The following is a 14,478-nucleotide window of genomic DNA, read 5'->3' as shown; positions in this document are numbered from 1 at the left end:
GATTTGATGGCTCAGGAGCAATTCCTGAATATGTCCAAGGAGGAAATAAAACAGTGTTTATGGGATAAGAAAATGGACTCAGCAGAAAGTGTTGATTCTTATGCTGATCAATACGAGCGGTCACAGACCTCCAAAGAGGTGGGGCAAACTGGAACAAAACGGGTGGAGGGAGGAGAGAGAAACAACCCTGGTTGCAGTTGGAGCGGATATCAGAAGGGACACCCTCAGACCACACCCTACTCTGAGGGCAGCCCAAGGCCCCAACTACACACCAAGGAACACTCCAGACACCTTATCATCCCGCCACACCATTCTCCAGCAACCCACCTCGCCCCAGTGACCCGTCAGATGGACGATGTTTTAAATGTAAAGAGCTGGGGCATATAAAGGCCAACTGCCCCAGAAACCCCAACACATTACAGTTCATTGCACCAGAATCACACCAGAGGTCCTCAGGCCCAGATACCTCCCAGATACCATCAGAGTAGAGGGAAACTGTGAGTGTGGGCGAGAAGAAGGTCACCGCGTGGAGGGACACCGGAGCACAAGTGTCAGCTATCCATGCTTCCTTAGTGGACCCCAATTTAATTGACCTGGAGATCCAAGTGATGATTCAACCCTTCAAATCAAACTCTTTTGACTTGCCTACAGCCAAGTTGCCTGTCCAGTACAAGGGCTGGTCAGGAACCTGGACCTTTGCAGTCTGTGATGATTATCCTATCCCCATGCTGTTGGGGGAAGATTTGGTCAATCATGTGAAGCTAGCCAAGAGGGTGAGAATGGTCACCTGCAACCAGGCTAAGCAAGCTGTCACACCTTGCTCTGTTCCGGAATCTTCTACCAGGCCCGGTCAGAGGTGATGGAATCGGACCCCATGCCAATGTCTGCAACAGCAGTAGTGGATCCAGTCTGAGAGACCCAGACAGAGCCAGTCCCAGAACCGGAACCGGCGGAACAACCAGCACCAGAACCATTGCCAGCACTGAATCCAGTACTTGCAACCCCAACACCAGAGGGCCCCACCGAACCTGCACCAGCAGCAACAGATAACCCTACACAAGAGGCTCAGCCGGAGCCTGAACCCCAACATAGTGCACCAGCAGAGAGCAGTTCACAGTCAATGGAAACAGCCCCATCACCTGCATCGCTTCCAGAGGGACCAAGCCTAGGTCCACAATCCAATGAGGAACTGATGTCTCCAGCATCAAGGGAACAGTTCCAGACCAAACAGGAAGCAGATGAAGACTGGCATCCTCAGAGACAGTTGGTAGTTCCAACTAACTACCAGGTAAAGCTATTAAACTTAGCCCACGATCATCCTAGTGGCCATGCTGAGGTGAACAGAACTAAAGACCATTTGGAATAGTCATTCCACTGGGAGGGAATGGGCAAGGATATTTCTATCTATGTCTGGTCTTGTGAAGTGTGCCAAAGAGTGGGAAAACCCCAAGACCAGGTCAAAGCCCCTCTACAGCCACTTCCCATCATTGTGGTTCTATTTCAGCGAGTAGCTGTGGATATTCTGGGTCCTTTTCCGAAAAAGACACCCAGAGGAAAGCAGTACATACTGACTTTCATGGATTTTGCCACCCGATGGCCGGAAGCAGTAGCTCTAAGCAACACCAGAGCTAAAAGTGTGTGTCAGGCACTAACGGACATTTTTCCAGGGTAGGTTGGCCCTCCGACATCCTCACAGATGCAGGACCTAATTTCCTGGCAGGAACTATGGAAAGCCTTTGGGAAGCTCATGGGGTGAATCACTTGGTTGCCACCCCTTACCATCATCAAACAAATGGCCTGGAGGAGAAGTTTAATGGAATTTTGGGGGCCATGATATGTAAATGCGTAAATGAGCACTCCAATGATTAGGACCTAGTGTTGCAGCAGTTGCTCTTTGCCTACAGAGCTGTACCACATCCCAGTTTAGGGTTTTCACCATTTGATCTTGTATATGGCCGTGAGGTTAAGGGGCCATTACAGTTGGTGAAGCAGCAGTGGGAAGGGTTTACACCTTCTCCAGGAACTAACATTCTGGACTTTGTAACCAACCTACAAAACACCCTCCAAACCTCTTTAGCCCTTGCTAAAGAAAACCTACAGGATGCTCAAAAAGAGCAAAAAGCCTGGTTTGATAAACATGCAAAACCCAATCCCATGAATACATGAATCTCTTTTCAGATGACTTTCCTCTCATTCTTTTCAGATGACTTTTCCCATGAATTTCTTTTCAGATGACTTTCCTTTCCAGAAGAAGGTATAGCCACCTCCATCTTCTCTCAGTTGGCCTTCATCTGCCTGATGGATCTCATTTAGGGCAGCAATATCAATGTCATATCTTGCAAGTTCTCTAGCTATTACTGCACTTCTTCTTTCAGGACAGATTAATGAAGTCTGCCACTTGGAATGTTCACATTTTGCTTCATATGTTCTGACCATGGGTAAAGTGATCCTGCTGGCCATGGCCATCCATCCATCTTCTCTTGTTGAAGACCTCCTTCTGGAATCCCTATGTGGTTTCAGACCATCTCGAGGCACCACTGGCATGATTTTTCTTGCATAACAGATCCAAGAGAAGTATTGAAAAGAACACCAGTCATTGTTTATGGCATATATTGACCTAACTGAGGCCTTTGGTTCTATCAATTCTGAAGCAGTATGAAATGTTCTGTCTAGGTTTGGTTGTCCATTGAAGTTCGTTCGCTTTCTCAGGCTACTTCATGATGGGATGGCCACAACTGTCCTCTGTAATGGGTTGAAGATGGACCTGTTGACCATCCGTACTGGTGTTAAGCAGGGCTGTGTTACTGCCCAACCCTTTTTGCCATCTATCTTGCTGTGATCCTGATTATTATTCGTGACAGCCTCTCTTTTGGAATTGAGATTGAGTATCATGCGGATGGCTAGCTCTTCAACCTACGGTGTCTTCATTCTAAAACTAAGATCACCAGGACTGCTATTACCAACCTTGAGTGTGCTGATGACTGTGCCACCCTCATGCACACCGAGGCTGACTTGCAATCCACCCTAGATCTTTTCTCAGTTGCCTATCATAGCCTGGGATTTTCCCTCAACGTTGGGAAAACTGCCCTGGGCTGCTTGGGGAAGGATTTGTGCTTCCTAAGGCATTCTGTACACAGCTCAGCTATCTGGACATGCTTTGCCTAGAAGAGCTGGTAAGATTCCTGATCTGTTGTATAAACAACATAGACTTGATACGTGATTATCCTCTGCTTGGGTGGTGGGGGGTTGACTCTAATACCCAGGCATAGGAAGACAAAGATCACAACTTTTGAGGTACCATACCCACCCCACAAATAAGGCAAAGTACCCACAGTGGAAGAGACACACACACAAAAAGATTATTTTTATGTGTTTTGTTGCATCCTCATGTATACAGAAGATAAAATGATCCCAAACACAAAATTATGCCTGCCATTAGAAATATGCCATACATACATAGATTGCAAGGCTAAAAGGGACCATTGATATCCAACTTAAATTTAAAAATAGCCAGTGATGGACAATCCACCACAAACTTTGGTAAATTGTTGCAATAGTTAATTACCCTCACTGCTAAACATTTACATTTTATTTCCAGTCTGAATTTATCTAGTTTCAGCTTCCAGCCATTGCACTGTTATACCTTTCTCTGCTAGATTAAATAGCCCATTATTAAATATTTGTTCCCCAAATATAGACTGTAATCAAGTCACCCTTTAACTTTCCCTTTGTAAAGCTAAATAGATAGGCTCAAGGAGTTCAATCACCATAAGTCATGTTTTCTTGTCCTCATTTCTCTTCTCTGACCCCTCTCCAATTATCGATAACCTTCCTCAATTGTCAACACCAAAACTGGACACCTATTCCAGCAGCAGTCACACCAGCGGCAAATACCAAGGGACCCTCACCCTCACCTCAGTCCCGGGAAAAATCATGGAGCAGGTCCTCAAGGAATCAATTCTGAAGCACTTAGAAATGAGGAAAGTGATCAGGAACAGTCAGCATGGATTCACCAAGGGCAAGTCATGCCTGACTAATCTAATTGCCTTCTATGATGAGATAACTGGCTCTGTGGATGAAGGGAAAGCAGTGGACGTGTTGTTCCTTGACTTTAGCAAAGCTTTTGACACAGTCTCCCACAGTATTCTTGCCAGCAAGTTAAAGAAGTATGGGCTGGATAAATGGACTATAAGGTGGATAGAAAGCTGGTTAGATTGTCGGGCTCAATGGGTAGTGATCAATGGCTCCATGTCAAAGTTGGCAGCCAGTATCAAGTGGAGTGCCCCAAGGGTCGGTCCTGGGGCCGGTTTTGTTCAATATCTTCATAAATGATCTGGAGGATGGTGTGGATTGCACCCTCAGCAAGTTTGCAGATGACACTAAACTGGGAGGAGAGGTAGATATGCTGGAGGGTAGGGATAGGATACAGAGGGACCTAGACAAATTGGAGGATTGGGCCAAAAGAAATCTGATGAAGTTCAACAAGGACAAGTGCATAGTCCTGCACTTAGGACGGAAGAATCCAATGCACCGCTACAGACTAGGGACCGAATGGCTCGGCAGCAGTTCTGCAGAAAAGGACCTAGGGGTTACAGTGGACGAGAAGCTGGATATGAGTCAACAGTGTGCCCTTGTTGCCAAGAAGGCCAATGGCATTTTGGGATGTATAAGTAGCGGCATTGCCAGCAAATTGAGGGACGTGATCATTCCCCTCTATTCGACACTGGTGAGGCCTCATCTGGAGTACTGTGTCCAGTTTTGGGCCCCACACTACAAGAAGGATGTGAAAAAACTGGAAAGAGTCCAGCGGACGGCAACAAAAATTATTAGGGGACTGGAACACATGAGTTATGAGGAGAGGCTGAGGGAACTGGGGATGTTTAGTCTATGGAAGAGAAGAATGAGGGGGGATTTGATAGCTGCTTTCAGCTACCTGAAAGGGGGTTCCAAAGAGGATGGCTCTAGACTGTTCTCAGTGGTAACAGATGACAGAACAAGGAGTAATGGTCTCAAGTTGCAGTGGGGGAGATTTAGGTTGGATATTAGGAAAAACTTTTTCACTAGGCGGCTGGTGAAACACTGGAATGCGTTACCTAGGGAGGTGGTGGAATGTCCTTCCTTAGAAGTTTTTAAGGTCAGGCTTGACAAAGCCCTGGCTGGGATGATTTAATTGGGGATCGGTCCTGCTTTGAGCAGGGGGTTGGACTAGATGACCTCCTGAAGTCCCTTCCAACCCGATATTCTATGATTCTATGAAAGCAATTGCTCCATTCTTACGTGAGATTTCCCTCTTTATGCATCCAAGGCTTGCATTAGCCCTTTTAGTTACAGCCTAACACTGAAAACTAAGGTTCAGCTGTTTATCCTCTGTGACCCCATATCTTATTCAGAATCAATACTTCTAGAATCTTGCATCTTATAAATATGTCTTATGGGAACTGCATGTGCATAAGTGTCTACAATAATTATTTAAGAAAGGGGGTGGGAAGAGAGGAGGCCCAGGGGGCAGGAAATGAATTCTCCATGATTGACTGGGACAGACTCATAGAATGTATTGATCATCTTGTCTAAGGCATGTGTGGAAATAAGGGGATAACATGTTGCATAAAGCAGAACTGGGGTTTGCATAAAGCAGAACTGGGGCCCTTTGAACTCTGCATCTTCTGCAAAAGTGTGAGAAGATAAAGAAGAATTAGCCAACATTTTAATTATAAATGTTTCCCAAAAAAGAGCACCTATTAAATTGATTTTTGTATGTGATTTTTGCATAAAAAAAGCTGTACTAAAAAGAACCAAGTTTTAATGCCTGGTAATTCCAGAACTTCCTATCAAGTTTGGTCAAACATAGATAACAAACAACAGATTTACTTTGCATATTTGGCTTAAGTCACTACCACAACTCTCAGTACAGGGTCTGCTTAGGCAACACACACCAGACTGTAATAACCTGCTCCAAAGAATGATAAAAATGTGAGTGGGGGCTGGGGGGGGGAGAAATCAGTGAAATTCTGACATTTTAAAACATTTCTTTTAGTGAAAAGAAATTCTCAAACTAGAAACTTTCAGAAATATATTTATGTGATCAGAAGTAACTAAAACAGGAAACTCTAGATATTAATTTAACATGAGAAAAATCTTCAAAACTATTTCATAAGGAACTTTGCAGGACAACACCTGGAGAAGTACAGATTATGGATTGCAAAAATGGATTCTGCACGTGATTGTCATGCTTATCTAGCCTTTTGGAGCTATTTGACGATGTTACTGCTAAGAGATAAAGGGAATTTAGTGGACATAATATATGCAGATTTACAAAAGTATTTGACAAGGTTGCACACTAGGGATTAATGTGTAAGGTAAAGAGCCATGGAATAAGGGGTAAAATAGGATACTGGATAAAAAACTGGTTTGAGACTAAAGTTTAAAGTAGAGCTATAGATGGAAACTTTTTTAAGTTGGAAAGGGGTCTGCGATGAGTCAATTTTAGGACTGTGTGCGTAAATTTAGAACTACACAATTTTCATGTGATTTACAGTACCCTAACTGCCAAGGTTCTAGAGGATACTAAAGGCAGAAACAAAACAAATAATAAGAAAAAAATCACTAAGCTTTGAAAGAGTTGGACCAGAGTAGCAGATAAGCAAATGAAGTTCAATTGCGAAAAAAGCTCAATAATTTAAAAAGGAATCAGAAAGCAACATGAGAATATTCTAAATCATGCAGCACACTCATTGGGAAAATTTAACAAGGCAAAAGTAATTGAAAATATAAATAGATGCGGGTGGGGGGAGAAAAGCAAACAAGATAATGCTACCACCACTGTAGATTTTATTACCAGTGGAATAGAATACAACATTACAGTGCTTATGTTGTTGCTGTATAAGGTACTTGCCAGTGTCCTTCTGGAGTTCTGTACATTGTCATTATAGTAGAAGAAGGATATCAGTACCTTGTAGGAGTTCATGTTTAAGACAACAACAATTACAGCAGGTCAGGAAAAATATGCAGGAAGGGAATTGGTTTTGTTCTTAGTGAAGAAATAAGGACTTTGAGGCTAATACTTGTTTTCAAATTTCAAGAAAGGATTGACAGAGATGGGGAGGTGAGAAGTACATTTTTACACCACCAAAGAGGTTAATAAACTAGGGCTTTTGAGCTTCCAGGATCCCTCACAGTTATGTCAGGGAGCCAAGCAGTATATTTGGCTTTGAGCATATTAAACTTATGTAGGAGGTGCCCTAAAAGAAATAGAAATATGTCTAGGGCATGACCTATAAAAATATAAAAAATAGCTGCTTAAGGTTTTTTTGTGCTTGTTATTTCACTCATTGGAGACAATTACAAATGAAGAGAACTAAAACGACAAGAAATGAATATGTTTTGCAGATGCATAGGCTATTCTGACTGCAAAGAGCAAAACAAAATCATTGGTTTAAAAACAAAAAAAAGCATTACACAGCTAACCATCATATTGTCTTTATTGTTTAGCAGGCCAAAATGTTATGAGTTCTTGTAAGTATGTTAAGTTGGAAGCTTGAATCCTATGTTGTCCAGATCATGAAACATAAGGGTAACATTTGATGGTGATTGGATGGTGCCAATTATGAAATAACCGCAAGCTGTAGAAAGAGGTAGACAAGCAGTCTATAAAAACTGTATACTTGTAAACCACTCCAGACCAGTATGAGCTGACGGGCCTGGACCCTAGATTGGTGACTACCAACCTTCTGCATCCTGCAGTTCTATTTTTAGTTAGAGCAATCTGATTTAATAAACCCAATAGAGCTCGGGTAGCTGACATCTCATTGATTATTAATAATCCTACCTGAACCAATTATTACAGAACAATCTAAAAACTAGGAACCTGAAAGCACACAGGAAAAAGTAGACAGAACAAGTTGATGTTAAAAGGTACTACATGTAAAAAATTAGTCCCAGGGGAAAGTCATTGAAGAAAAAAAAAAGCGAGACTTTAAGAAACACCTAGTTTCTGGAGAAGAAAGGGATTGAAGGGGTATAATGATAGAGGAGAATGGTGATACTAAGGCCTTATGTACACTGGGGATTTTTGCCACTATATGTGTTACCTGGGGTTCTTTCAACCCAAAGCTCTTTGAGTCTCCTTTCATAAGACAGGTTTTCCATTCCTCGGATCATCCTAGTAGCCCTTCTCTGTACCTGTTCCAGTTTGAATTCATCCTTCTTAAACATGGGAGACCAGAACTGCACACAATATTCCAGATGAGGTCTCACCAGTGCCTTGTGTAATGGTACTAACACCTCCTTATCTCTACTGGAAATACCTCGCCTGATTGATCCCAAGACCGTGTTGCAGGCAAAACGGAGGAATTACCCCCATACTTTCCTGTGTTTTTGTTCTATAGGCAGGCTAGGTTTCAATGGCTCCTATCTTTTAAGGGTTTAGGGGAAATTATCCCACTGTTCAGTTATTAAATTCATGAGGTGATGTACCTCAGTTTTTCTTCTTATATAGCAGACCAAGTTTGCAATATTCTTTAAGTGTTAAAGAAGCTGTGCTAAGCTTTAAGTGTATTCACAGGTAATAACTGAGAAGTATCATTACCATATGACCTTTTAGGTTTTTTCAAAAATCATACACACTATCCATTGTTACAGGGGTATTTATTAACATTAAATTTATCCTAATGTTTAATATTAACATCAAATCTATTGAAAACTTCAGATTTCAGCACTGCATACACACACAAAAAGAATATTTTTCCTACTTAGGGTTAACCTGTCCCTCTCTTATTTTTAGATTTGACTTCTTTTCCCACCATGCTCTATCAGTAAGGTATTTTGAATTTCCACAGATGCTTTCTGGCTTGCTTTTGGATCCAAAGCCATCAGCAGGTCAGAGACCCTTTCTGAAAAGGGGACACAATCAACTTCCACCTGAGTTTTGATTTCTTTTCACTTTCAACTTCTACTTCCAAAACACACAGTGATCTGAAAAACAAAATACAACCTACTCTAGCTCCCTTTAGAGCCCTAATAGGATTTTAGTTAAGTAGCATGTTTTGTTTGCATTTCTTTTACCCCTTCTACAATATACACTGCACCTGTCCTGGGAAAAATGCACATTCCTTTCATAGTTTAACTTCTATAACATTATATTAGCCATATCAATTTTTACATAAGGTGTAACAGTTTTTTTTGTGCTCACACAGAGTTTTCATGTACCTTTATCAAAGTGACAGTTTGATTACTCAGAGCCACCTTAAGGCTCAGTGTTTCTAACCTTGCTTCTTTTTTTTTGTGCACCTCACCCCTGCTGTTGCTCCAGAGGGGCAGTGTCTTCTTTTTAACTTCTTATACTACAGCTCTTATCTGCTATTTTGTTACCAAAAAAAAGGATCCAGAATTTCTCCCCATTCTCCTGGGTTTGACTGCCCTGCTGCAGCCAGGACTTTGGTCTTTAAAAGAAATATTGAACTGTATAAAGCATTGAGGCATCTTAAGGGTTAAATGCTAAATACCAAAGCCAAACAACACTAGTCACCTTTGTCTGGCAAACAAGTGTTTCTCAGTTTTGCAACTTTGAATGAAAGATTCAGATGGCTTTTTAGTGGTGTTATTTAAAACCAAACCAAACCAAAAAAACAATTTATCTTAAACCCACAAAACAGAGTTTCACGAGCCAGGAGCGCCGGCCTTGGTCCCAAACACTCCACACACTTACACAGTATATCTATACACACACACACACAGATACAAGCATGCTCTTCTGCTTCACATCCCTTACACTGCTTTAATTTTTACACAGCTGTACATAGATTACATTGGTATATATTTGGGGTCAGGTAAATTCCAGTAGAAACCCCTTTATGTTCTTTTGGCAAATTTGACTAAATTGTTCAGTCAAATGATTCAAAGCAGATTGTCTTTTTGCCTGGCTTATTTACAAACATTCCTTTGGAAAAGGGCCCATTTTTCCTTCAGAATGGCTGCAAAGAAACCAAGAATTCTTTTTCTATAACTCTTTTTCTGTTAACATTTGTACAAGGTTCAACTGCTTAATTCCCTCCAGCCTCTGCAGAGTTAATTTCTCACTCTCTTTATCTGTTGCCTGCCTGCTTGTCTGGGCCTGATCCTGCTTTCCTCCCTGAACCGCCCCTTCCCTTGGGCACAGGCTTTGTCCCACTAACCATTTAGCAAGGAGGGTGGGTTCCTCAACTAGCCCCCACCCCTCCTGGTCCCTTTTCTTTGTTCCCTTTCTCTCTTGTTGCTCTGGGGTGGCTATTCTGCCAGATAGGTAGCGACCCTTTCTGACAGAAGGCACAGGTACTTTGCTATTGTTTACGGTGTTAGACTCTTATCAGTTCAGTCCAAAAGCCCTTAGGCTGCCTGCATTCTCTCCACCAAATTCGTTAGCCGCACAAAATTCTCTGTTACTCACACATTCAAGGGCACCCACCTTTTCCCCAGTTCCTAGGGCTCCAGGCAAAAAGCACCTAACCTTACCCCTCCATGGGCTCTGGGCTCTACTCCTCCATGGGCTAAGGGCAAGTACCCATTCCCTGTGGACTCTGAGCAAACTCCCTTTCCCTGTGGACTCAGGGCTTAATCTTTTGTGGGTTTATGGGGTCTTTTACCAGTGAAAGAGCCTTACACAGTAATATACTATATAACCTCTATTTCTTAACAATCCCTGTCATAAATTAAAGGGAAGGGTAAACCCCTTTAAAATCCCTCCTGGCCAGAGGAAAAATCCTCTCACCTGTAAAGGGTTAAGAAGCTAAAGGTAACCTTGCTGGCATCTGACCAAAATGACCAATGAGGAGACAAGATACTTTCAAAAGCTGGGAGGAGGGAGAGAAACAAAGGGTCTGTGGGTCTGTCTTTATGCTGCCTTTGCCAGGGATAGACCAGGAATGGAGTCTTAGAACTTTTAGTAAGTAATCTAGCTAGGTACGTGTTAGATCATGATTTCTTTAAATGGATGAGAAAAGAATTGTGCTGAATAGAATGACTATTCCTATCTGTGTGTCTTTTTCGTAACTTAAGGTTTTGCCTAGAGGGATTCTCTATGTTTTGAATCTAATTACCCTGTAAGGTATCTACCATCCTGATTTTACAGAGGGGATTTCTTTACTTCTATTAAAAGTCTTCTTGTAAGAAAATTGAATGCTTTTTCATTGTTCTCAGATCCAAGGGTTTAGGTCTGTGGTCACCTATGCAAATTGGTGGGGATTTTTACCAAACCTTTCCTAGGAAGTGGGGTGCAAGGGTTGGGAGGATTTGGGGGGGAAAGACGTGTCCAAACTACGTTTCCCAGTAAACCCAGTTAGAGTTTGGTGGTGGCAGTGGAGATCCAGGGACAAAGGATAAAATTTATTTGTACCTTGGGGAAGTTTTAACCTAAGCTGGTAAAAGTAAGCTGAGGAGGTTTTCATGCAGGTCACCACATCTGTACCCTAGAGTTCAGAGTGGGGGAGGAACCTTGACAATCCCAAAACAGAATTCACACACATACAGTGCTCACCACTCCCAATAAGACAGATGGACTTTTCCTGATGGCCAGTCAGAATCAGGTCCATCTGGGGGACTCCAGTTTCTGCACGGTGTCATTGGCAGAGTGTTAAGGTCTGGCAGCTCTGATCTTTGGGGCTGTGTCCTGGAGTTGGTTCCCTGTCTCTGGACATAATTTCTCCACTTGAGTAGGCAATCAGCCTGAGTTCTGAGTCCCAGTAATGGAATGTATCCATAAATGAACTCACGAACTGTGACACAGGAACTTATAGGGAGCAACCCCACCCCGCCATCTTTTACCTCCTATTACAATGGACAAACTACAAACTGTTTGTACCATCTGTCTCCTTCCTCTCTACCAATCCTCGCTGGGGCCTCCAAATTCTGTTACCCAGAGTTCTTTCAACCCAAAGCTCTTGGTAACTTTTACTCTGTGCAATGTGGTGTCAGGAAATAAATCAGGGGAAACACGGCAGTCTGACCGATAGATGGCTGGCACAAACAGGACAACACAAGCGTGCTTTCACTTAAAGCTAAACTTTACTTGGTCTCAAGCACTTATACACATATCTGCAACAGGTTAGCAAAACACCCCTTGATAATTACCAAAGCTGAGTGTGGCTCTCGAGTGGCACAGCGGCAGCCCGTTTGCCGGTGGGGAACACAAGATGCATCCAGAGGGAGAGTCCAGTCCTGAAGAGTCCCACCTCCTCAAACTTTTCCCCCTTATTTATACATTAGTAATAGAATGACATGTCCCTTAAAGAAAACTTGTTAAGCAAGCAGTTCCCCTGGGCAAGTAAGAGGCTCCTTCTGATTATCGATTAACCAGGTGTGGGTTTTTCCAGAGTTTACAGCCTTGAGGCCCCAATAGACATTCCTGAGGGCACATCCTCCTCTTCTAAGATGCATGTATCAGCAACTTCAACACAATTCTTATCAGGAAGGACGCAGGGTGGCACCCAAAAAACCTGCTCCCCTCCTGCCTTGGTTAAACTGAAACCGCTGAATGGCCAATTTACAGCTGACTTGGCTGCTTTTAGCAATAAGCCACAGTGGTTTCAGGCACTTTACTGGTTTGCCAAAGTCTCCCCGTACATATGCATAGTGTGCATGCAGTGTACCAGAGTAAACTATGACTTACGGGTGAAGCTTCCTCCAAAGTGTCTGAAAACCCAATTGTAGACAAGATAAACACACACACACACCACAAGCTGGGTCAGTTGGCTTGTAGCTGTTCTTAAATTTCTTGTGTTCCACTGCTTCTGCTTCTTTTTTTCCCTTCTGCATTTGCCAACCATTTCCCTGTTTCAGCTACAAGCTCTGTAAAGAAGCATTGATTGAGTTCTTTGATTCCAGGAGGCACAAGTTCCTGGCACAAATAACTTTACTTGTAATGGGACATGCTGATGCCAAAGTGCTAACTGCTGCAGAAAACCTGAAATAATTTTGCAAAAGTTAGGTTATAAATGGAAGGGAATGCTGGCAAATCTCTTCAAATTTTCCTTTGTACACAAAACTTGCATTGTAATTGTAAAATCAAGAATCATTTTGGCTTCCACCTATTGTACTTTTTCAGTTTCTCCTGTATCCTTTCAATGATCAGAATGGTCCAGAAGTATTGCAAATATGGTCGTAGTAGCATTTTATTAGCCAAGAAGTGTAAGCGAAAATAGAATTTATTCACACAACACATACAAAATCATCATTTGCTATTTTTACTTATGTCATAAATTCATTGTATGTTTCTGACTTAGTAGGTTTGAAATTCATTCAGCTCATACTTTGCTTCTATAACTAATATAAATATTGGTTTACACCCCAAATTGTAGAAATAAATGTTATGGCATTCTACACAGTGCATTCGGCTGCTATTTGTATAGAAATCGTTTATAGTCCAAAATACAAATTTTAAGTCAAAGTAAACTCTATGTCATAAAGTGCTTAGAAAAGTGACTCCATGTAAATAACATTTTAGGACTACTTATTTATTTCTCACAATGATTTCTATATCAAAATTTGTTTAGTTAACATGTGAAAGGTTTTTGTCTTTTAAATTGACGGTATAGAAACAACCTAGCATCTGAAAATAGTCATCCTGTTCTTTCTGTCAGTTACAACATCATTTCCAGAAATAATGATGTTCCAATTAGCATTTAGCTGATGATATATATGTGAGGCACAATAGAATCCAGGTCATTCATCTATAGGTCTGTTGACTAATGTGAACAAAAATGCCTTTTCAGGCCACTGTGGCCAAATTGCTGAGTAAAGGGGAGTCATCTTTATACATGGTCACTTCTATAATCATAACTATAGTTCGGTATTATATCTCCAGTAGAAATTGATGAAATACACATTTTATTTTAACATTAACAGAGAATTTAGCATACTAGATTAGATAATTGTGCTGTCAAAAGTCTGGAATCCTGCAAACAATAGTGATTAATATACAATGCTTCAGAAGAAGAAAACAAATGGGGTGGGCTGTGCTCTGTAAAAGACAGATCTCAATGTCTGCCCATGGTTTGTCACTTGAGCAGGTGCCTGTAGAGTTGGCTGAAAGACAAGATTTGTGGTTGATGGGATATGTTGCCTTTTTTGAAGTTTGGGGTTCTTATGGATCAGAAAAAAATCCACTTTTTTCCCAAAATTTCCCATAAATTGGAAATCCTAAAGAAAAAGTGTTTCAGAAACACTAACTGTAATGGGGTTAGCACCCACCTCTCACAAGTGCCCCCTTTGGTTGGGCGTGTCTATAGTCTTCAAACCAGTCCGACCCTGGTATGGGGTTGTATCCCCAGGACTTCCTCCCTGGAGAGACTATCTTCCTATGGCCCTCCCAGGGCTCAGACCCTACTCAGTCCCTGCAGCCAACCAGGTGTCTCTTCATTGCTCCCCCAGTCCCTGCAAGCCAACTGTCTTTGGCTCATTCCTAGAAGGCAGCCAGGAACCTCTCACTCCCCCAGTCCCTGCCAGCAGTCT

General features: G+C 42.1%; 1 long non-coding RNA gene across 1 annotated transcript in view; it reads right to left on the bottom strand.

The window, feature by feature from the left end:
* The window catches only part of LOC311518909, a 37,114-nt gene extending 24,910 nt beyond the window's left edge, over positions 1-12,204 (bottom strand). Inside the window, exon 1 of the long non-coding RNA XR_014711137.1 lies at positions 12,100-12,204. This is a non-coding gene — a long non-coding RNA (uncharacterized lncRNA). The remainder of the gene's footprint in view (positions 1-12,099) is intronic.
* Between the last annotated feature and the right edge of the window lie 2,274 nt (positions 12,205-14,478).

This window comes from Lepidochelys olivacea (genome assembly GCF_965140295.1).
Source record: "Lepidochelys olivacea isolate rLepOli2 genome assembly, chromosome: 3".
NCBI classification, from domain to species: Eukaryota; Metazoa; Chordata; order Testudines; family Cheloniidae; genus Lepidochelys; species Lepidochelys olivacea.
This window is presented reverse-complemented; position numbering and strand designations above follow the sequence as displayed.